This window comes from Talpa occidentalis, unplaced genomic scaffold (assembly GCF_014898055.3).
Source record: "Talpa occidentalis isolate TD23 unplaced genomic scaffold, MPIMG_talOcc4v2.1 talOcc4.11, whole genome shotgun sequence".
Lineage (NCBI taxonomy): Eukaryota > Metazoa > Chordata > Mammalia > Eulipotyphla > Talpidae > Talpa > Talpa occidentalis.
In genome coordinates this window covers 84,596,164-84,619,773 of record NW_023601104.1, presented here as the reverse complement: position 1 = coordinate 84,619,773, position 23,610 = coordinate 84,596,164, and the positions used below count along the sequence as shown (strand labels likewise).

Below are 23,610 nucleotides of genomic sequence, written 5' to 3'. Positions count from 1 at the left end.
ACCCCATCAGAACATTTGCATCAATTGAAATACAAGATTAATTCTTTCCCAAACTATTTTTCTACTATCCTTCATGTACAGATACTGTGGATCCGCAAGAACAAATAAGGACAGAAAACCAGCACAAAGCACTGGATTAACCTGACTGGTTGACTGAATTTTGATAGGTGAAGTTAATTAAAATAATTGATAGTAATCTCAATTCACTTACCTAGAGCTAATTTTTTTTTTTTACAACTTATAGAAATTTAATTGGTTCACGTGCTTTTGCTTGAAGGCAAAATTTATATAGATGACCATTACCCAGAATTCCATCTAATGAATATCTTAGATTATTTTAATCTAAGATATTAATAAGCCAAAAGGTAAATTTAAGCATCAAGCATATCCATGAGATATGTTTTCAATTATATTCTGCAGACATGTCTAGATTATGTCCTTGTTTTAACAAAATATAAAAATTACTGAAAATTATAAAACTACAAAAGGAAATAAAAACTACAGAACATAAGACATACCTGAAATATTAATTACCATTCCCTAATTGTTTAGAGACATAGAAAATTTAAAAAATAATACACCTTTGTAGTAACTAAAATCACTATTATAGTTGAAACTAATGGTCGTAGTAGATGAATGTAATAATTTAAGTATAATAAAAAAGGTTTATTTCAGTGAATGCAATTACTGATGAGAATGAAGGGGACTTACTATTTTTTGCTCAGCCATAAAGAAAACGATCTCTTGATCTTTGCAACAACGTGGTTGGAACTGGGTAGGATAATGCTAAGTAAAGGAAATCAGAGGAAAGAATAGAAATACTGGATGGTCTCACTTATCTGTGGAATATAGAGAAACAAAACAAAAGGTCAGACAAAACCAAACCAATAACAGACCTTGACATCCGACTACAATATTGAGGCAACCAGAGGGGAGGGTGACAGGGTCAGAGTTGGGGTGGGGTAGGACGATTGGAATATGGTGGAGGATTATTGGTACATTGGTTGTGGGTACATGTGAAATTATGCATTTAAATGTGCTTGAAAATAAACAGTAACATTTGTCATAATTCAATGTTTTTCTTTCACAGTAACCACCGACATTTTGGATGCTGTCCCTCTAACACTCTGTATCTTAAAATGATGATCACATGGAGAAAAGAAGGAGCAAGCACAATGGACAAGGAAGATGAAGGGAAATACACCATCTTCATTTTAGGTCGCTGATGACTTTCTGTTACTGCACTATAACATAGTCTTATCCTGACATAGAAACTGTATGCTCATAAAACTGATTTTCTCTTTGAATTGCAATAACAGAGATGGCAAAAATAGAAGAGAAAGGTCCATCTAAAAACAGAAGTACATAAATCTTTCCCCTAAGATGATAGTTCTTTAATTTAATAAATACATTTTTCGCCTATGCAAAGGTATACCTCCCCCACACACACATACACATGCACGTGTGCATGCATCAGAATAGCAATGAAAACAGAAAGACTGAAAGAATAATTCTCTTGGTAATGGTTCTTTTATTAAAGAAGCAAAGTGAAAGTGAATGAGTAATGCTTGTGATCAAAGAAAGAGATTAGATTCCGTGTCAGGAATGTTAGAATTGTCATGCAGTATAGTCCAATGTTTTATGTATTTAAAAAAAAAAAAAAGACTAAAAAGGAAGAAAGAAGGAAGAAAGATGTCCTGAACAAATGTTTCTGCTTATTTTTTATTTTATGTACTAGTTCTCTCAAATATCAAGGTTACTGCTTTCTTTCTCCAATATTTATGGAACATTCATAGAGTTCTAGCTGCAAAGCTGTAAAAATTTGAAAACATAACATAAAACTTCCCAGGTCTTTGTATTGCTAAGACACCAGCACAAGGAACTAAACTTGTTAGACTCCAAGTTTTGTAGTGTTGAGAGTTAGAGTGTATTTGTATTGGTCTAATGAAAGATAAATAAAATGGATGCATCATATAATGCTCTTAACACTGGAGATAAAATAAGGTACTGACAATCCCAGAGAAGACAAACAAAAGTTAGGCCTTAAAGTTTATAGGTATTAGTTCTGTCAGTGCCCTGTGGAGCTCATGAAAATATAGTTTAAGTGATGACATGCAGAAAATAGTTTTTTTCCTCATAAAACATTTTAAGAGTTTCATTAAAAGTTTCATTAGATCTCAGAACAAGTTTTGCTCCAGGGACTAAGATGTTTGTGGTTATTGACCACTGTTGTATTTACTTAGCATTTCAATGATTCTAAATTTATCCTACTTTTCCAATCAAACTTGGGAAATTTTAATCAAATTTCTTTGACAAAGCTTATCGAAGAACGACTATAAATAGGAATAGGAAATACAATAATTTCTATTTTTTTAAATTACTCAGGAAGAGATAATGACTTGATGAGTTAATGTAAAATAAAAGTTGTCAACTTGAAATTTTAAAGTCCCAAAGATCCATTGTTTTCTTTCTTTTGTTCCCATGTGTCATGTTTTTTAGAACTAACATTAACATTGTTATTGGGAAGAATACAAGAAGGATAGAAATGTGTCTGTATGAGATCAAGGATTTCTGGGTTCTATGGCTAGAGTTGGAGTTTTATTCAAAGAAATAATATTAGAATTGATACATGGCAATTAAATAAATAGTTATTCTATTTTTTTTTATTTTTCCTTTGCCCAGTGAGAAAATTTGTTTGATTAGTTCATGCTATGGAATGCAGTTTGATTCCTGAGAGTAACTTATGTATTGTCTCGGTGGTTCTGTATTTTTTTCTTACAGTAACAAAACTTGTCCCTTTGTTCACATTTTGGTATAAATTGAATAATTTTATAGGCAGAATAATGCCCCCCTAAAAGTGTCCATAGTGTAACCTCTAGAACTTGTGAATAAGTTACTTTAACATAGCAAAAGGCAATGTACAGTTGTGATTAAATTAAAGATCCTGAGATGCAGCAGAGATTTTCATGGATTATCTCGGTGGAGAAAATATAATCACTAGATCCCTGTCAAAGAGAGGCAGGAAGGTCCAGGACACACGCAGATGCCAGCTGTAAGCAGAGGTCTCTGTGTTGCAACTATGAGTCAATGTGGGAGCCCCCAGAAGCTGCAAATGTGAAGGGATAGACCCCTCCTGAGCCTCAGAAGGAACATAGTCTTAGATTCTGGAGCCACAAGAAACGTCAGAATTCAGACCTTTATAACTTTAGATAATAAATGTATCAGTATGTTGTTTTAAGCCACTCGGTTCATAATTTGCTACAACAGCGATGGGAATTGATGAACATATAGCAACGTGCACATATCTGAAGCTCACAGCTTAAATGTATATACACACACACGTGCACACACACACAGTTGCAGTTAAATCTCACCCAGACGTCAACATAGAATATATCTAGTATCCCAAATAAAAGCACTCGGATATAATTAAAGAAGAAATAGAAGTATAAAAATATCAGACAAACAAAAGAAACACATCACTGGCTCATGTAATATGTGCCTCAGTACTTAATGACATTTAGTTTCGTACTAAAATGGTAGAAAAATATTTATGGAATCATTGGATTTCAATGGTCTCTTACAGGATATCTAGGAATTCCACTTTTTCTCATGGAAAATATTTCCAAATGAGTACTTTATGAATGAGACAGTTTGGATTATGTGAAGTTCTTAGTCATGTCACTTCATTCTATACAAAATACTGCAAAAACGGGAGAGAAAACAGGACAAGAAAGGCAACTACAAATCCTTCACTAAGATGGATGAACATTGCTAAACTATCAGTCATCTTCATAATGTAAGTGAACCAAAATGTGTTAATAAAGAAGTGATGATGCAAACCTAGTTTCTCTCAATGAACATAATTTGAAAATAAAAAATATAAGATAAATGAACAAAAAAACAATAACTTCAAGAAACTTGAATGTCTTATGGTAATACAAATGCACACAAAACTACATATAAATAAATACTCATAGGGGAAAATTCTAAACATGGTGTACTCATATCATATAGTACATGAATTATTTGACATTTGCTTTTCAAAAAAATGTTTTTTTTTTCCAATTGAGATTAGGTAACCCTGGTTTACATAGATGCATGTGTCACCTATCATAAAATACAAGGATGAACATGGTAATAAAATAAAACAAAATCAATAATTTGGCATTTGACATTTAAAATATGTAAACCAAAAGGTTGAAAATGATGGTAAAAATATATAAAAAATGGTGCATGCATGCATACAGACACTTAGAGCATAGACAAATAAAAACATCACTGGGAGGGCCTTCCTGGAGGCTCAGGCAGTTGAACACTGCTCTGTGAAGCTGTCCACACCCTCTGCAGTGCGGGCTGGCCAGGGAGATTCACACATGGCACGACAGACCTCTCCTGTCTCGCCTGCTGCTCCCCTCAGCAGTGTGTTTCGTCAGTCTGCCTGTTCTGTTCCCCACGCTGTCTCTGGTGAATCCTCTCACCCTCCTGCTCATCTGGCCTGTACCCCCGCTCTTGTATAAATAAATAAATAAACAAATAAATACATAAATAAATAAATAAATTAATTAATTAATTAATTAATTAATTTAAAAAAAAGACCTCACTAGCAGGTCAATATTTGAAAAAGTAAATTTTTGGACCAAAAAAAAGCTATACCAGAGATAAAAGGGGATCAACTTCTAAGCATCTATGATTTTCCTGAATGAACAAAAATGTTAGCTGGTAGGAAGAGAATTTAGATCTTTGTCTATAGACTTTAATTACAAAATAATCCCAGTATCACAGTTGTGAAAACTTACTGTCTTGAAATTGTAGGGAAATTAGCTTATTTTATAAATAATGACTCATGTTGGCATCCTGCTTCATGACTAGAACTCCTATTTTCTGTGTGCAGATACTTCTTTATTTTTTAGAAAGATTTACTTATTTTTATACAAGAACTGGAGTACAAGCCAGAGGCGCGGGAGGGTGAGAGGATTCACCAGAGACAAAATGAGGAACAGAACAGGCAGACTGACTCAAATACACTGCTGAGGGGAGCAGCAGATGAGACAGGAGAGGTCTGTGGGTATCTCTGTGGGTATCTATCCGGCCAGCCAGGAATCGAACCCACGCTGCAGAGGCTGCAGAGAGCCTCACAGGGCTGCGTTCAACCTGCTGTGCCACCGGGGAGGCCCCAGACACTTCTTTAAAGGTATTTAGACACCGTAATCAAAGCCAAGCTTGAGGTTTTATTTCCACACCCACTGATTGAGTGATCATATCACTTTACTTAATATTCTAAACCTCACTGTGCTTACTTTAAAGTGGAAGTAATGTAAATGAGATTTATTATTAAATGAGGTATCATTTTTCTCACAGAGAGAAAAAATGTACTTTAGCTAATATTTTTTGTTTTCCCTTTTGGTTTGAAAAGTCACTTTTTTTAAGATTTACTTTTATTTATGCATTTAAGATCTGGGTGTAGTCGAGAGGTACGGGACAGGTGAGATGATTCACCAGAGACAGATTGGGGAGCAGAACAGTTGGATCTACTGAAATACACTGCTGAGGAGAGCAGCGGGCAAGACAGGAGAGGTCTGCTACACACATGGGTTAGTTCCTTGGCTAGGGATCAAACTCATGCCGCGGTGGCTGCTGACGATAGCTTGATAACACTGAGACTATAACCCCTGTGCCACCAGGGAGGCCTGAAAGGTCACTTTTTTATTGATACATTATCTTTTTATTGAGGTGACTGATTTACATAACTGTATATGAGTGGGGGCATAGGTACACACCTCTTCAGATATATGTTATACCATACCTACCACTATAATCCAATCCTCCACCAGAGTCCATCCCACCCTCCTCTACCCTTCACTGCCTTAGGATACAAAGATTTTCTACAATCTGTGTTCTACCTTGAGGTTACAAAGGTGATCAAAAATTCCTTCTGCAAACAGTCTATCTTCTGATGAGGTATCAGATAATACAGCAAATAAACACATATCCAACTAATATAAATAGGATTTCCATATGCCAATGTGTAGAATAGCTCTGAGGAGATCTCATATAAAACAAAATTATGTGAAGACATGTTTGAAAATAGGACTTTCATCTATTTCTACATCCATTCTCTCTAAAAGCAGAGACTACATCAGTTTTACAGACTACTGTATTCCCAGTTTCTGGAACAACACTTACTCTTTAGTACATTGCTATAGTGGTTGGATGTCTGAATAAATGAGCACCATTACTTTTTGGTTCTGACTATTCATTATGCCATCAATTCACATGATTTGAGAGGCAATGAAATTTGCATGACATTCATATAACAAGACTTTATGAAAAATAATTTACAGAATTAAGAAAGCCCACTTAAATAGAATGAGAATGGAATAGACAATTTAAAATGCATCAAAATTAGTGGTATTATCTCAAATTTAAATAACATATACTTGAACATAGATTTAAAATAGAATCATGTAAAGATATATAACTAATTTAGAATTCACCTTTTCACATTTATGGAATAATATAAAGAATACAAGTTTTCATACCTATTATATGGATTCTTCCTTTCTTTATATTCACTTATATTTCACATAGTTCTATTAGCATCCAGAAATTCTCACTGTCATTTGACATCATTTAATGCATTGTTACAGCTTTATTAACATTTTATTTAAATAGAGTAATGATTTTAACTTGTTTGGATGCACTCAAATTCTTCAGTAAATATGTTTTTTTGAACGTTTATTCTGTAGCTACCGAATAAACTTTCTGCTCTACAGATACAAAAGTTTTAGTAAGTTAAGAAGTTATCATTAGATGGAGTGAACCTGGTTCAGTAGAAAGTATGATGTCAGGATTAAAATATAGTGTCTATATTTCAGCATCTTCAAAATTGCTGAACTCTTTTTAGACGCTCTTTAAATGATAAAAACACAAGTATGCTTTTTACAAAAACAGATTTCCTTTCCCATACAATATTCTCACTGTTGCAAATAAATTGTTACCAGTAGTTTTTCTGTATTATTTCCTAACAGACAATCTAAATCATCAAAATAGTGTTTTTGAAAGAACCAGGTGATGTCCAGAAAGCCTTATAAAATTTTTTATGTCTGATTTAAGCACTTTTGAACAATAAGAATATGAATGAACACCACTAAAATCTTTGTGTTTTGGTTTGAATCACTGAACTCATGAATTTCAAGTGACATGAAATTGCCCAGCTAATACCATGGCTAGTTAATGCAACTCTCCTCACCCTTGTGAGTAAAATAATGTTTTTACATGTTCCTACAGAATCCCTGCTGCCATGAAAAAATTCATCTTTGCCCACAATAAACAGCTGTGATGGATTTCTGTACTTGGTCATGAATGCCTAAGTGTTTCATTGTCTTTCAATCTTAACGACAGGCATCCTACAAAGGGCAGATGCAGAAATCTGGGAAAGGAACACCTAGAACTGCCCTAATGACTGATAATCACAGTCATTTGCCATTAATTTGATGGCCTATGCGTTGTACAACAATTGAAAATAATAAGGAATATTTATTTCGCTGTCAGTTATATTGATCTATCTATAAAGAAGTCAAATTTAATGTTCCTTGTGGCAATAATTAAGTTCATTTAAGGAGAAGCAGTGACATCCAGCCAACAACCATTAAACAGGTAAGTTATAAAAGTCTAATTAACACCAAATCAGTGTATCATAAATCAAAATAAAGTTTATTAAATCAGCAGATCTCTGCTGATTATTTGACATGTTAATGGCAAATTATACCGTTTCAGATTGGAGAGGAACATTCTCAGTATGGCAAAGCTTGGGGCAGAAGTAAATATCAGAGAAGGAATTTGAATTTAGACGTGATTATTGACCTTGGATTTACTTGATGAATCATTATGCATGTGTTAATTAACACTTCTACCTTGCTCTCTTAGGCTAACATATACTGAGCAAATCCCTTTACTCAGAAAAAAATAGTTCAGGTTAGGTGTTCCTACTGAAGTTAAAATAAAAGGGAGAATTGCTATGTCATCACTGTGTTTTACTTATAAGAGTCTATGATTCTGGAATATAAAATCTTATTCCTATGGATTTACCTCTATGTATTTTTTCTCACTCAAACCCACAAAGGGAGCTTATCAAGAAAAAATTTTTTAAGATTTTTTTATTTATGCATATAAGAACTGGGGTACAGGCCAGAGGTGTGGGAGGTGGGGGGTGAGAGGCTTCACCAGAGACAGAGCAGGGAACAGAACAGGAGGACCTACTGAAATACACTGCTCAAGGGAGCAGCGGATGAGACAGGAGAGGTCTGCTGCCCAATGTGTGTTGCTCCCTGGCCTGCAGGGGATGGAACTCCTGCTGCAGTGGCTGTAGATAGCCTCACTTAACTATGTAGGTAGATAGTGCTGTGCTTAACCCCTTGTGCCACTCGGGAGGCCACCAGGAGCTTATCAAGAAACAGTAAGCAAAAAAAGCTTTTATATATACATAGAAAAATGATTATTGAAGAAATTATCTAAAAGGTTTACATAGGCAAAACAATTTCTCACTGATCTATAGATTTCAGGAATAATAAATTTGGAGCAATCTAAATACCTTATAAATTCCTTGTAGTGGGGGCAGGAGTCTGTCTCCACCATGCCCTACGCACAAAAACTGGAAAGGGATGAGGATAAGGGTGATGGCAATGGTGATGAGGCTGAAGATAAAGAGGGCGATCATGAATTGTTGACTTTCTAAATTGAAGAGGAATAGTTAAGTAAAATTCTCAATGAATAAACTGAGAATTTAAGTCTTTGAACAAAGTAAAGGTGAACAAAGGATTTTGAAGGTAGATTCCTTCTCTGCAAAAGCACTCACATCTTATACTGCAGTTTATGCTACTGAGCCAAAGCATACACCAAAGTCAAGGAAAAGTTAAGAACTCATTTGTTGAAACTTCAGAAATATTTGATCCAGAAACAATCGGAACTTAACCTTAGAAAATGTGAGCCTGAGAGTTTCGCGGGTGAAATGAAGCAGAATCTGCCAGTTATAGACTATTCCCATCCGGATACTGAATGAGTGCTGAAGACACCATCACTTAATATTTCTATACTTTATAGTCACAAAGCTATTTCTTATACATATTTCATTTATTCAATGTCATAGTTAAGTGGTTTTATTATTCCCACTTAAAAGATCGAAAAACTGAGGCATTTTAATATTATTCAATAAGCTTCTCCATATAATATATATGAGTGAAATCATATAGTTTTTTTGTTTTTTTTTTCTGCCTGACTTATTTGACTAAGCAAAGTATCTTCTAGGTCCAGCCATGTTGTAGCAGATGGTAAGACTTCAAATTTTTTGTAACTGAATATATTCCACTGTGTGTGTGTTTGTGTGAGTGTGTGTGTGTGAGAGTTTACTACATATTATTTACACATTCATCAATTGATGGGCACTTACATTGTTTCCAATTCTTGGCTATTAGACATAATGTTGCAATAAACATAGGGGTGCATATATCTCTTAGAATTAGAATTAGTGAATTTTTTGGGGGGGTGGTTAATTTCCAGAAATGAGATAACTAAATCACGTGAAAATTTTATTTTGAATGTTTTGAAGAATCTCCCTACTGCTTTCTGTAACATACACTAATTTACATTTCCACCAATAGTATATATGGGTTCTCTTCTCTTAACTCATTGTAAAAATGTTTGACTACATATTGTTTTACCTCTTAGACAACTTTAGCAATAATTATTATCATTCTTCCTCCAACCTCCAGAAACAACCTCGTAACATTATGTAGTCATGGGTTTGACTTTGTTAGTGTCTCTTCTTTTGTAAACTGCTAAACTCCCTACTGCTAAACTTGGGAGGACTCCTGGGGTCTGTGTTAGGCTCTTTAATTCTGTCCTTGCTACACTTTGTTGTGGATGATTTCATTAATTCTCAGGACTTACTTAACATGGCACAAGTTCCAGTGTTTCCCTAGACCTCATGCTACACCCAGAATTCACTCACATCCTCAGACTACTTGACTTGTCTCCTGGAAATGTGTACCTATTGACACCATTCACCTTTGACAACTTTAGCACATATCTTACACACTCATATGGCACAAAAAAACAGAATTGTAAAAAACAAATATATGTCCTCACATTCTTCCATATCAGAAACTGCTGAATTACTAAATACATAAGCTAAATTCAATGTTAAAATAAAAAGCTATTTATGGGGCCTCCCCGGTGGCGCAGCGGTTGAGCGCTGGGTTGCGAAGCTGCCTGCGGCCTCTGCCATGCCAGTTCGATCCCCGGCTGCTCCCCGGCCACCGGAGGAGGGTCCCACATGGCGCGCAGACCTCTCCTGCCGCCCGCTGCTCCCCTCAGCAGTGTACTTCGGTCCTTCTGCCTGCTCTGCTCCCCGCTCTGGCTCTGGTGAATTCTCTCACCCTCCCGCGCCTCTGACTGTACCCAGTGTATGTATAAAAACAAAACAAAAAACAAACAAACAAATAAATAAATAACATGCCTCTATAAAAAAAAAAATAAAAAATAAAAACCTTTTAAAAAAAAAAAAAAGCTATTTATGATGCATTTGTTACCCTAAGTTACTCTGTGTTCACTTTCAAAATAAATCTCATAGTCATCTAATTCCATTCATCACTGCAATCACCCTAAGATGGTTACCTCATAGCAAGGTTGGACCGAGTTTCCTATTTCCATGTTTGACTACCTGACATCACATTGCGTGAAAAATGTTATTTCTGAAGATATGGTCTCACCTATACCAATGATCTGATTCCTGTATTTTCCTGTTTTCTGCCCAAATACTTTCTTAAGATACTATAAAATTCAATATTTGTTTTAAAAAATAAAGTAACTACAACCATAAAACCTACTCATTAGCCATATAGTAAAAGTTAAATCCATAATACAACATATTACATTGCACATTTACATAAATCACCTTCCTTAATCTCCATTAATAACCTCAATGTGCTAAATATTTTATTTTTTCAGATATTTAAAATAATGAAAGTTCATCAGTATGCTGAAGTTCATCAATTATTCAATAGATAATTAAGCACCCAAAAGTTTTCTATCTCTGGTATCTGTGACGTACTTTGTGGAACTAAAAAAAGTATCCTAAGAGAAATTTCTATGTCATCTGTATAGAAACTGTAGCTGATATAATACAATTTTTAGAAATATTTATATAATTATTGAAGACTTCTTCAGAAATACAAAGAGAAGTACACAAGAAAATAAAAAAATCAATTCACTTTTCTTAACTCGAAACTGAAATATCCTCAGAGCTATAGTCAAATCAAAATACTTCTCCTATGCAACTTATTGCCCCTCTCAAAAGGTGTTTGTCCCCTCACTGGTACCATTCCATTCCACCATCCCCAAGGCAGACTGAAATCAGTGTGATGGACCTCACTGGTGGCGCAAGGGGTTAAGATGCAACCTATGAAGCTAGCTATAGCCACTGCAGCATGAGTTGGATCCCTGACCAGGGACATACCCACATGGCACAGACCTCTGCTGTCTTGCCTACTGTTCCCCTCAGCAGTGTATTTCAGTCATTCCTCCTGTTCTGTTCCCCACTTTCTCTCTGGTGAATCCCTTCAGCCCCTGCACCTCTAGCCTGGACCCCAGTTCTTGTATGCATAAATAAATAAATATTAAAAAAAAAAAAAGAAATCAGTGTGGGTGTGTATATGTGTGAATGTGCCTAGGGGAGGGAGAAGAAGGACATGTGTGCCTGTGTGAATTTATGTCCCTGATTCAATAGTTTAGCTTTTCAACCAGGATACTTTATCAGGGGAATAATTTTTATTACAACAGTTGTAAGGCATTTAAATGATAGACTGGAACTATCGATGTCAAAGAGAAACTTGTCATTTATAATTATTCTTGTGAACAGTTTTAAATAAGTTCTATATGACCTTTCTAAATGCATAGAACATTGGTTATGGGTACAATCATTTCTACCTAGACATAGTCATTGATTTTTCAAGTATTCTGTTATGCTAATGTGGTGTGTTACTTGTTCTCTGAAGTTATTCTAAGAAGCACTTGAAACAGTGATGAGCGAAATCAGTCTTCTATCAAGTACTCTGTATGAGAATTTAGAGAAAGATAAGGAAGGTAAAGGGTTCATGATTTTATGATAAAAGAAGCTATAGTCTCTATCAGAACTCGAGAGAAATTCATCCCTGAAAGCAAATGATAATGAGATCTCGCGTTGAAAACCTGTAAGTTAAAAAGGCAATTAGCTTGTCTATCTTATTCACCTACAGGGGCAAAAACAATTCAATTCTCACTGTAAAAATGGATTGCAGTCATATTGGATTTGAAAACCTGACTTTTTAAATATTTATGAATATCTAGACCCTGCATAAGAGTAGAACGGAGGGCACATATAATTTAAAAAACCTTCATTCAGCTAAATGCCTCCATCGTAGAATTTTTATTTCATTTCAAACACAGGTTGAATATAATATTTACACTCTCTGTTACCAAAAAAATAAGATAAAAACATTGAAGTGAAAATGTAGCATACCACTATTTTAAAAATGGAATGCTAGAGAAATTTCTTAAAATGTATTCTTTTAAAAGACAACTCCAAATTTCTTAAGATTTATTCTTTTACAAGACCTTATCAGATTAGAAATGCTAACAATGCAAAACACAACACAACAAAACTGAAACAAACAGACAATTACATACCAGAGACATCCTGCAGGGAGGAGGAGGGAGAGGGATCAGAGGGAGGGAGGGAGGGAGGAGCACAGGGGACTGAGGTGATAGTGCACAGGTGCATTGGTGAGGGAAATTCTATGGGGACTACACCTGGGGGTGGGGCAAGCAAACATTGTTTAAAAGTGAACAATGATGTAAAAAATTATATAAATAAAAAGAAAAAAAATGTTTTCAGAGAACAGTGGTTTGTACCATGACTTCTTCAGTCCATCCTACTATACATTGGACAACAGTGTGCACACAGGGCAGAGAGAATGTTCAGCTATGTGCAGTGAAAGTCAACCACCAGAGAAACATGATTTGTTTAACGTTAATGCAAATATTTATATTTGAGTAAACATGTTAGTCAATTACTTGAACTTACATGCCAGCACACTTTAAAAAAACATTTCAATATGGGAATATTGGTGCAAAGATCCACTATTTGTAGGCAAATACTGAAAGTTATTCATAATTTTCTTAACAACGCCCCATCTCATTCCATCTTATATGAATTAACCATTATGTTTCGGGAGCGACATAGGGCTATTTTATTGAAATCACATTAATAACTCAAGTAGCTTTCTAGATCATGGTCAGCAGAATTTTCTGGAAATTCAGAGAGAAAATACTTTTGTCTTTGCAAGGTTATATGAGCTCTTGTGATTCAATTCTGCCACTGGAGTAAAAACATAGACAAAGAAACAAACACATGAGCAAATGTATTACATTGTAATTTTATTTACAAAGATAATAAAAAACAATAATCTTATTCTAGGCTAACAATAGTTGTTCTTAAAATGCATGTTTGCAGTGGAAAAATAAAAAAGAAGTGATATCATCAGCCCCAAAGCTAATAAGCTGTCTCCTTAACTTCGCCTATGGTAGAAATAGAAGCTAAGTTATGGTATAAAATACATGAGTTTAGAAGACAACTGACTATTCCCATCCAAAGTTTGCATCCTTGAGGATGATCACCTCACTTTTAATTGATTACCTCTGGTGTTAGAAAACTCAGTACATAGAAAGATATATGCATGATGTTTATATTGGGGCAGCATTAAACACTTTTCATTTGTGTTTTGTTTGGAAATCATTTGCAGTAATTGACTAGTGATTTGATTTGAACTGTCTTATGGCAGTGCACCAGCTTTAGATATGCATGTTAATTTTATTTAGCATCCTTAAAATTAAGGATATACATATATCAGATAAATGTTCTTAGATCCATCTTTTGAAGTAGTATTTACTATCATGGTAGACACTGTTAATTGATTATTGGATGTGCTAGACATCAAGGGTAGAGTTATGAGGAGATAGAAAGATGTCCAAGGAAATCACTGGTCTAAGCTAAAATTCTTAAACTTCTACTAAGTCTTATGATTATTCAGGATACCTAAAAGAACATAACTGTGATTCTCTGGGAAGATGTCTGACCAGACTCTATTTCACAATGATGACTTGCTTAGTTCTCCATCACTGTTTTTCAAGGCATATTCCTTGTCATTCAAAATACTTTTTCATCTATTATATTTTTTTCACTTTTGATAGAATTCAGACTCATTACCTGAGATAAATTATTGCCAGCTGTTTCACACTGTGTGTGTCCCTGCACACCAATAAAAGATCTTCCACACTAAAAGTCAGCTTTGATGGCTGAACTGTATTATAATGTGTTTCCATTATAAATTTGGGATCCAGGGCCTTGTGGGTTGCCCAAGGGGTTAAGCACAGCACTCTGAAGCTGTCCACAGCTTCTGCAGCATGAGTTTGATCCCACGTTGGCCAGGGAGCTACCCACATGGCGCAGCAGACCTCTTCTGTCTTGCCCGCTGCTCGCCTCAGTAGTGTATTTCAGTAGATCTTCCTGTTCTGTTCCCCACTCTGCCTCTGGTGAATCCTTTCACACACACGGTTCCCCACCCCACCACCTCCCGCCCCTCCCCCCGCACCTCTGGCCTGCACCCCAGCTCTTCTATGCATAAATAAATAAATCTTAAAAAAAGATTTATTTATTTATACAAGAACCTGGGTACAGGCCAGATGTGTGGGAGGGTGAGAGGATTCACCAGAGACAGAGTGGGGAACAGAATAGGAAGACTGACAAAATACACTGCTGAGGGGAGCAGTGGGCAAGGCCGGGGAGAGGTCTGCTGAGCCATGTGGGACTCTCGCTGGCCAGCCAGGATTGAACCCGCGCTGCAGAGGCTGCGGACAGCTTCACAGCGCAGCGCTCAACTGCCTGCTCCACCAGGGAGGCCCTTAAATAAATAAATCTTTAAAGAAAAAGTTTGAGGTCCTGATAGCCCTCAGTCATATGGTTACAATGACTGACTTTCTCTGCTTTGTAGAGGTTACATTAAATACAGCCCTCATTACTTAGATGATGAAGTCTTTCAATATAAGACTACATTTTACTTTGCTTGAATGGGTACATTTGTTTGATTTCCTCTGTCTTTTAAACATTAATGTCTAATTTCATAAAAGACTTTTTCCATAGTCAACAAAAGATAACATATTTAAGGAAAACAACATGTATTCTTCTTTTTTACATACTGACATTTTCAAGGGAAATAAATAGAGGAACATGAATATATTTTAAAGGAAATTTGTATTTGAAATAGTCATGTCTTTCCTTCTCTCACTTTTGCTTACTCCTTTCTTATACAATCTGTTCATTTATTATCTTTTATTCAACTCGAAATGAATGTATGCTATTAAAGCGCAACTCCGTTCAATAGAATTGGAAACCTTCTCTATTCTAGTCTAAAAATGCCCTCCAGGAGTCACCGCATTCACCATCTATGGCTTTGACTCTTAAAACCAGAAGATAAAGTCTGTGTGTGTGTCACAAATTTAGAGAAAAAATGAAGTCTTTCACAGTATGCTCGATACCAGCTATTCGTGAGTAGAAGGAACACATTTTCAGTCCATTTGCACCACTTAGAGATGTTTTGTTTTTTTTTTTCCTCTTTGAAAGGAATCTCTCTAGCTGTGCCTCATTATAGTGTGTAGTGTGGAAAAGGAGGGAGGAAGTCAGGGGAGGGGCTGGAGAGAGACAGCCATGGAATCAAAAGAAAAGGTGTTCTGCTGTCAGGAGAAAATAAATTGCCCCTTCACTGTAGGACCAAACCCTTTTAAAGCCTCTAATAATTTCAACCTTTATTACTTCCTACACACCAGCAGGGATGTGAGATTTTGTGTACAGAAACAGACACTCACACACATACACACCCTGCATGTGTATCCACTTGCTGCCTGCTTACATCCATCCGAATCAGCCAGCATTTCCATCCATTCTTGCCTGCATATTTCAAACTAAGGGATTATTTATTTTCTGTCTTCATGGAAGATGTTTTCCTCTTTATAACAGAGTTGCACGTTAGAAAATTTAATAAATCATGCATATGTTGACACTTTTGTTCCCAAAGTATTTTTTCTTGTATTTTGAATTTCTCCTTACAAGTTGTTAATAAGAATAGCTGTAGACTTTTTTAATACAGGCTTATTATCTGAAATAGAAAAATATATTTTTACTGAATGCTGATGGAAAAAAATAAAGTTAAATGTGTAACTTTGAAATAAAATCAATCAGAGTCATGGACTACACTTTTATTATAGAAGCTGCCAAATCCTTGAATCTATTATGAAATTCTTTGTAGTAATTATTTAAGAAAATGCCAAAAAAATGATAGAAATAATACCACTACCCTTGTTTTGCATTTGTTGATATTATAAGTAAGTTGATGCTTTCAAATGCTTTCAAATGAGGAAGACTGCATTTCATTCTGAGATTTGTATCTGCCTCTGGGATAGGTTTTTTTCAGTTTATATAATCTTATTCATAGGCTAGTAGACTTGGAATTTCTGAAGACTTATTATTCAAAATACTCAACTCTGTTGCCACAAGGGAAAAAAAAAAAAAAAGCTTCTCATTGTATCTGTTAAAACTGAATGGACTTTAGGGCCTCCCCGGTGGCGCAGCGGTTGAGCGCTGGGTTGCAAGCTGCCCGCAGCCTCTTCAGCGCTGGTTCGATCCCCGGATGCTCCCCGGCCACCGGAGGAGGGTCCCACATGGCGCGCAGACCTCTCCTGCTGCCCGCTGCTCCTTTCAGCAGTGTACTTCTGTCCTTCTGCCTGCTCTGTTCTCCCCTCAGGCTCTGGTGATTTCTCTCACCCTCCCGTGCTTCTGACTGTACCCAGTGCTTGTATTAAAAAAAAAAAAAAAATTGCTAGTAATAGAGAGCAAATTTCAAGGACTACTGAGTCACCTCCTTACGCGGAAATGCATATGAGCAGAAAATAGCTCTTTTCTCGGAGGACTATGAGACAGAACACTCAGATCTCTTGGAGATGGTTTATATAATAATTATACAAAGTCAGGGTAAGCAGGCAAACACCTTAAACATCCACATATACGACCAATTAGCTCTATTTCTGATAGCATCTTCATTCACCAAAGATGTATGTATAAAATCAACTATAACTGTAGTTCAGATTTCACGGTGTTTTTATGGGTTGTCTCTATCCTTACACAGCACCAACCAGGTCATGAAATTTGAAAGATCCCTGTTCATTCATTTTTCCCGATCTTCACTTAGCAACCTGCACCAAGTACTTCAGGCATGATTTAGGTTCTTGGAAACTAAGGTGACTATCACATTGTTCTGCCTTTGGTTTGTAAAGCAAGCTGCCAAGATTAGTAGCATAATATATAACATTTATGTCCTTTTAAAAAAGGTTGAAATGAAAGAGGAAAATTATTTGTTCTGCTTCAGAAAAATGTAGTGATTAGAGCCCAATAGCATGAGAACAGAAGCAAGTAGATGGAATCAGATTTTGAGGAGAGGACAGGACACAAAGGGACATGGGAGGAAGAGATGAAGACAAAGTTGTGTGAAACAGCAAGTAAGTTATAGGAGCTGTCAATGGATTGATGCACAGGAAGCAAACGTTTTATATGAACGCTGCCCAGATATAGACACTTTTGAGTTGCAATTTAGAGAAGAATGACCAAGAAAAATGTAGGGGCAATTCCATTCTCAGTTGGCTCTTTTCCAAATTAGGAATAATCATGGCATCATTTTTCCTCATGACATTGTTTAATTCATGTGTTTGGCACAAAGTTCTGTGCACTAAATGGTCAATAAATATTGGTACTTTTTCAACTCTCTTTTTCAACTCTTTTCTGAAGTTATGGAGATGAAGCTTAAAATATACAAAGAGGAAATATCACAAAACTATTGTTTTGGAGGCAAAGGAGATTCGAGAGAGGGTAGATCTTTTTTCTCAGCATTCAACTTTGCATAAAAATAACATTTTTTCCATGGTGCTGAAAAGTTATAGAGTCCATATGTTTGGATATGAAAACAAATTAACCACGCAAAGGAAAACTAAAGCATGTGCCTTTTCTTATATTACTGCAAAACAAATTTACATAGATTAATTACATAAGAACCAATAATGATGTATAGATGGTTTAATATTTTGGTTGCTTCTTAAAACAGAGGAAAACAGTGTTTCATATCACATTACCCTTTAAGCAGTTAATGTCACCAAAAAGAACATAAGTAAATATGTTGACTTACGAGACTACTTCTAATACAGATAATGTATAATTTATTTGTACTGTTACCTTTTATAGATCACTTTTAAAAATAAAAACAAACAGTACTAGAGGATTTGTGTTTTTATCATCTTAGTCTGAATTTTCTTTAATTGAATGAAGTAAATCTGCTTGATCTGAAAATATTTATTTAACTATATTGTTGTATTTGAGTTTTCTCTTTTACTATCATCAAGATTTATTAGCATGGATGATGGATGGTCTGATCATGTTCTTTTCAGACTTACAGGAATTATAAATACCATACATATTTGATAATATAACAGGAAATAAAAATGTTAATTTCTATCTAGTCTTTTGTGAGCCTAAGTTTATACATAATCATATGGTCAACTGAAATGATATTGGATGTCAACTTAGTTCAAACCAGGAGTTCAGAGGTTGAAGCAAAGTTACACTATTTCTTTGACTCACAATTTAGTGAAGAAAGAGGGTGTCTTTGATATACTTAGGAATTTTACAGCTCTGTATTCTTCTTGGTGTGCCATGTTAAAAAAAAAAAGTATAATGAGTAATGATCATTGTAATTTTATTATATACATTTTTTTTCATTCTTTTATGTTTTTGATCATGCTTGAATATCTTTTCACCTATAAGTCATTTGCTTAGCTACATCTGAAGGTAGAACACACTTTTATTTTAACCAATTCAGTCAAAGCATTTATTTCCATTCTTCTCAATAGGTTGTTTTCAGTAATTTATAAGAAAATCAAACTACTTCTCTGATATAATCACATGATTTTATTTAATAGAATATAACATTTGTGGAAACAAAAACGTTGTTGAAGTGGTATCTAATAATACTTCTGCTATAGATATCAAAACTCTCATTAACAATGTCTTCATTTTTATGTTATTATTAAAAACATGTCAAATCCATGCCAATGAGCTTGACTTTCATTTATGTAATCATTCTTTCATATATACATATATATCTCTTAGTTTTTGAATAGAATAAACACATACTATGTTTTTATCAATTGTGTTATTAATGTGTACATAATATAATAAAGTGTCACTTTGAAAATTTTTTTCTCTTCTTTGACTATTTTAGTTTTTCATGTAAAGCAAAAAATTAAGATTCTTTTCCACACTGTGTATAGACAATGGGTAACTGTTCCTCACTCATGTTTTAGAGCATGCAATTTTAACAAAACCAGGAAATCCAACAAATTACTAAACAAAACATTCCTCTATGCATGTGAGACATGATTTCTAATTTACGAATTTATCGGTGAATGGTAAAAGTGACAACAGAACTACTGATATATCTGTGATTAGGGTCTCCCGAACAAGGAGAAAAATGGGTCAGGAAGTCTGTCCTGTGGGGTCTCACCACTCCAATGGCAGAGAGAAGTAAAATAGTCTATGACAGCTGAAGAGAGTTGTTTAATAGAAAGTCCTGTGAAGGGAGAAATAACATCAGGAGTTTTGTGCAAATGTGTTTGTGTGGGTGAGTGTAGGTATGAGTATGCGTTTGTGTATGTGTGTGTGTGTCAGCACATAGTGGAAAAGACAGATGTGGGGACAAGAATGCACAGTGAAAGGGAAGTAGAGAGTCACCTAAGAGATTCTTCCACATTGACTGAATTAGCAGAGCAGGGAGAAGGACCGAAGTACACTGCTGAGGGGAGCAGCGGGCGGCAGGAGAGGTCTGCGCGCCATGTGGGACCCTCCTCCGGTGGCCGGGGAGCAGCCGGGGATCGAACCGGCGCTGCAGAGGCCGCGGGCAGCTTCGCAACCCAGCGCTCTACCGCTGCGCCACCGGGGAGGCCTGTTTCAAGGTTTTAAGACACCAACACACCATTGCTCTCAGACCAAAAGGACTCTTGGCTACCAGAGTAAGTGTTCATGGTGGTCAGCAATACATCTGCATAAGAAAAGGGGACCATCACTGATGTTGAAAATGGCAAATGCGGTCTAGAAAATGTAGAATGAAGGGTATTTTTTAAGTGTCAGCTTTATTTGAAAGTGCCAGAGAAAAGGGTTGACTGCTCTTGATTTTCCACTAGTGGTCAAATGAAAAGAACAAGCTTCTGAAAATTTGAAAGATTAGAGAATTCACACCAAAATACAAGTAGCATACAGGTTGACTAAGCAGATTGTTTTCCCAATAGAATAAAGCTAAAATCATTATTAGGAGCAGGAGCAGACCAAGAGGAAAGGAGAAGGAAAGAATTGATTTAAACTCTCAAAGATGGTGCACCATTCATTGAACTTTGGAGCTAATGGATTATTTTTATGTTTATTTTCTCATCTTCTACCTCATAGAAAGAAATCTTTACCTGAGTTTTCCTTTCTCAAAACATATTGTTATCATAGACAATTTCTTATTTTGGACAAAGACATTCCACAAATCACCCCCTTTAACTTTACACACACACACACACACACACACACGCACGCACGCATACACACATATTTGTCTTCACTTTATTTCATTCAAGAACAAAATTTGTGATGACTTAAGTTTTCAAAAACATGAGGAAACTTCTCTTCTTTCCCTTCAGCATTGAATTGCGGAATACTCAAGCCTTTCAGGGAATTTGAAAATGTGGATCAAAATTAAAAACACCATTTCCTGGCGCTCTTGATGAACAACATGCTCACCAGAGATGTTTGGAGCCTGGGAAGTGGGCAGCAATCATTAATGATGTCAGCCTTATTGAGAAAAAAATAAATTTCTTACACCAATGAAGATATTCTTTCTATTTAATATTCAATATTTATTCCCCTTTATCCAAAAGCTTTAAGATCTAATGTGTCTCTTACTTCAGGCTTCTGAGAATATAGTTCTATTATTAACTCACTCTGAAATAAACTAACAGCAAGTTTATATGCAACGGCAGCCCAAGGAATTTCAAAGCACAAATTAGGCAGTAAGGAAATTACAGGTGTGCAGTGTAGATAAAAATTCAATCCCAGGGGCCTCACTTTCTAACTTCTGGACAACCAGGTTGTTTTTCTAATTACAGATTATTTCCAAATCCAGCAGAGGTGTGATTGCTGCAAAATATTCAAAACACTGGTTCAAATAACATTATGAGAAACAGCTTTTAAGTTTAAAAAGTAAAAATTGTTTCTTCTTTCTTTCCATCCGTTTCCTAAGAAGAACAACTATTAACAATTTGACATGAGAAATCATGAACTTCATATATTCAACAAATAGCTGGGCAGATTGACAACTGCATTATAGAAAAAATATACTTAGTGCTCAGGTGATGACTCAGCTCAAGGAAGGTTGAAATGTGGAGCTGAAAATGTTGGACTTGGTGAAAATCACAAGAAAAGTTGAACCAATAGTTCTTGCTCTGTCCTACAACTAGAATAAGTAGCTTAGCAGAATGCATATTATTCATTTGAGAATCTATAAAATTCAGAAAACATCCACAGTTAATTTCAATTTGGATTGTCAATTTGCAGTACTATCAATGAAAAATGCTATTCATTGCTCAACTTAAATTCAGTAGACAGTTTGTCTTTATGTCCACTTTTTCAGTCCATTGTAAATGCTTTATTCCTGACAATGAATGTTAGTAGTTCCTTCATCATGGAAACAAGAGATGACATAGTAAGGGAATTTGGAAGAACCAAAATACAGAAGAAAACAACAAACAAACAAAAAACTCAATCCAATTCAGTAAATATTTTAAGAGATTAAAAACTATTATACATATTTCTAATTAGAAAGTACTTTATAAAAGTATCAGAGGAAAATAAAAATGAAATATATTTTATTGTGAAAGCAATGATTGGGTTTCTAGGTTATAAGAAACATCTCAGCACCCAGCATTTGAATGAAGCACATGCATACGTACAGACACTCAAGGGTGTAGATCGTTGTCATATTTCATACCAAAGTGGAAGCTAGTTTTCCAGCACAGTATTCCAACGAACCATACTTTCCAATCTTCATACTTAAAGTCAGTGTCATGGGCATCGCTGGTGGCACAGGGGTTAAAGACAACTCTGTGTAACTATTGGCAGCCGCTGCAGCACAATTTGGATCCCCAGCCAGCCAGGAAGCTGACCCACATGACGCAGCAGACCTCTCCTGTCTCACCCACTGCTCCCCTTAGCAGTGTATTTTGTCAGTCTGCCTGTTCTGTTCCCCACTCTGTCTCTGGTGAATCTTCTCACCCCCCTTCTCTCTGGACTAGTCTTGTCACAAACAAAATGTGGCAAAATAATTTATTATTGGTTGATTTAAGGTATATAAGTTTTATTAGTAATTATCTAACTGCTCAGAGTACTGACTGGAAGGAAATACAATAAACTATATGTTGTGTTAAAACTATCTTGCATCTGTAGACAAAGTGAGAACTTAACCAGCTACTTCATGTTTTTTCTCAACTAATGCAAAGACGCAAGTGCCATTGTTAAATTATCATAATGGATGATAAGATAATTAATATATAACAAATTCAGTTTGGGGTGGTTAGCTGGCAGGACAGATCTTGGCCTTTGCAAACAGTAATTGTGATGCTCTCCAGTACCTAAATGTGTCTCTTTCTTTATTTATTACCTTACGAAGAAGATGTTGTTTAAATAGCTTTGAACTGTATTTGATAACTGAGTGGAATGTTCCCTAGGCAGTATTTCTTTTTTTTAAAGATTAATTTATTTATGCATACAAGAACTAGGGTACAGGCCAGATGTGTGGGAGGGTAAGAGGATTCACCAGAGACAGAGCGGGGAACAGAACAGGCAGACTGACTCAAATACACTGCTGAGGGGAGCAGCAGGTGAGACAGGAGAGGTCTGCCGTGCCATGTGGATATCTCCCTGGCCAACCAGGATCGAACTGGCACTGCAGAGGCTGCGTACAGCTTCACAGGGCTGCGCTCAACTGCCTGCACCACCAGGGAGGCCCCTAGGTAGTATTTCTCCTGATAACTGTAAAATATTCATCAGTTATAAAATTAGAGGGATAGTCAGTTGATTTTTGTCCCATATTCCTACTAAAGGGACTGTTCTGGTCTCAAGTGAAAAACCAAGAAAATTGGAAAATAGACATGAATAAGCTGGAGCAGGTACTGGAAGAAAAACAGCAACAATTCTGAAAAGAAATGGAGAACTCCTTGTCTTGTGTATCCGAAGGATTCCAAGACAATTTAAGATAATTGAAAGGATTATGTTGAAGATGCCTAGCAGAGATGAGTCGGGGAGCACAGGCAGGAGCAATAAGAGACCTGCCTGTCTACAGTCCTCCTTCTCAGCAAAACGAGAAACCTGTTGCTATTAAGTCT

General features: G+C 35.8%; 1 long non-coding RNA gene across 1 annotated transcript in view; it reads right to left on the bottom strand.

The window, feature by feature from the left end:
* Positions 1-725: 725 nt before the first annotated feature.
* The window catches only part of LOC129145425 (uncharacterized), a 136,793-nt gene continuing 113,908 nt past the window's right edge, over positions 726-23,610 (bottom strand). Inside the window, exon 4 of the long non-coding RNA XR_008550961.1 lies at positions 726-839. This is a non-coding gene — a long non-coding RNA (uncharacterized LOC129145425). The remainder of the gene's footprint in view (positions 840-23,610) is intronic.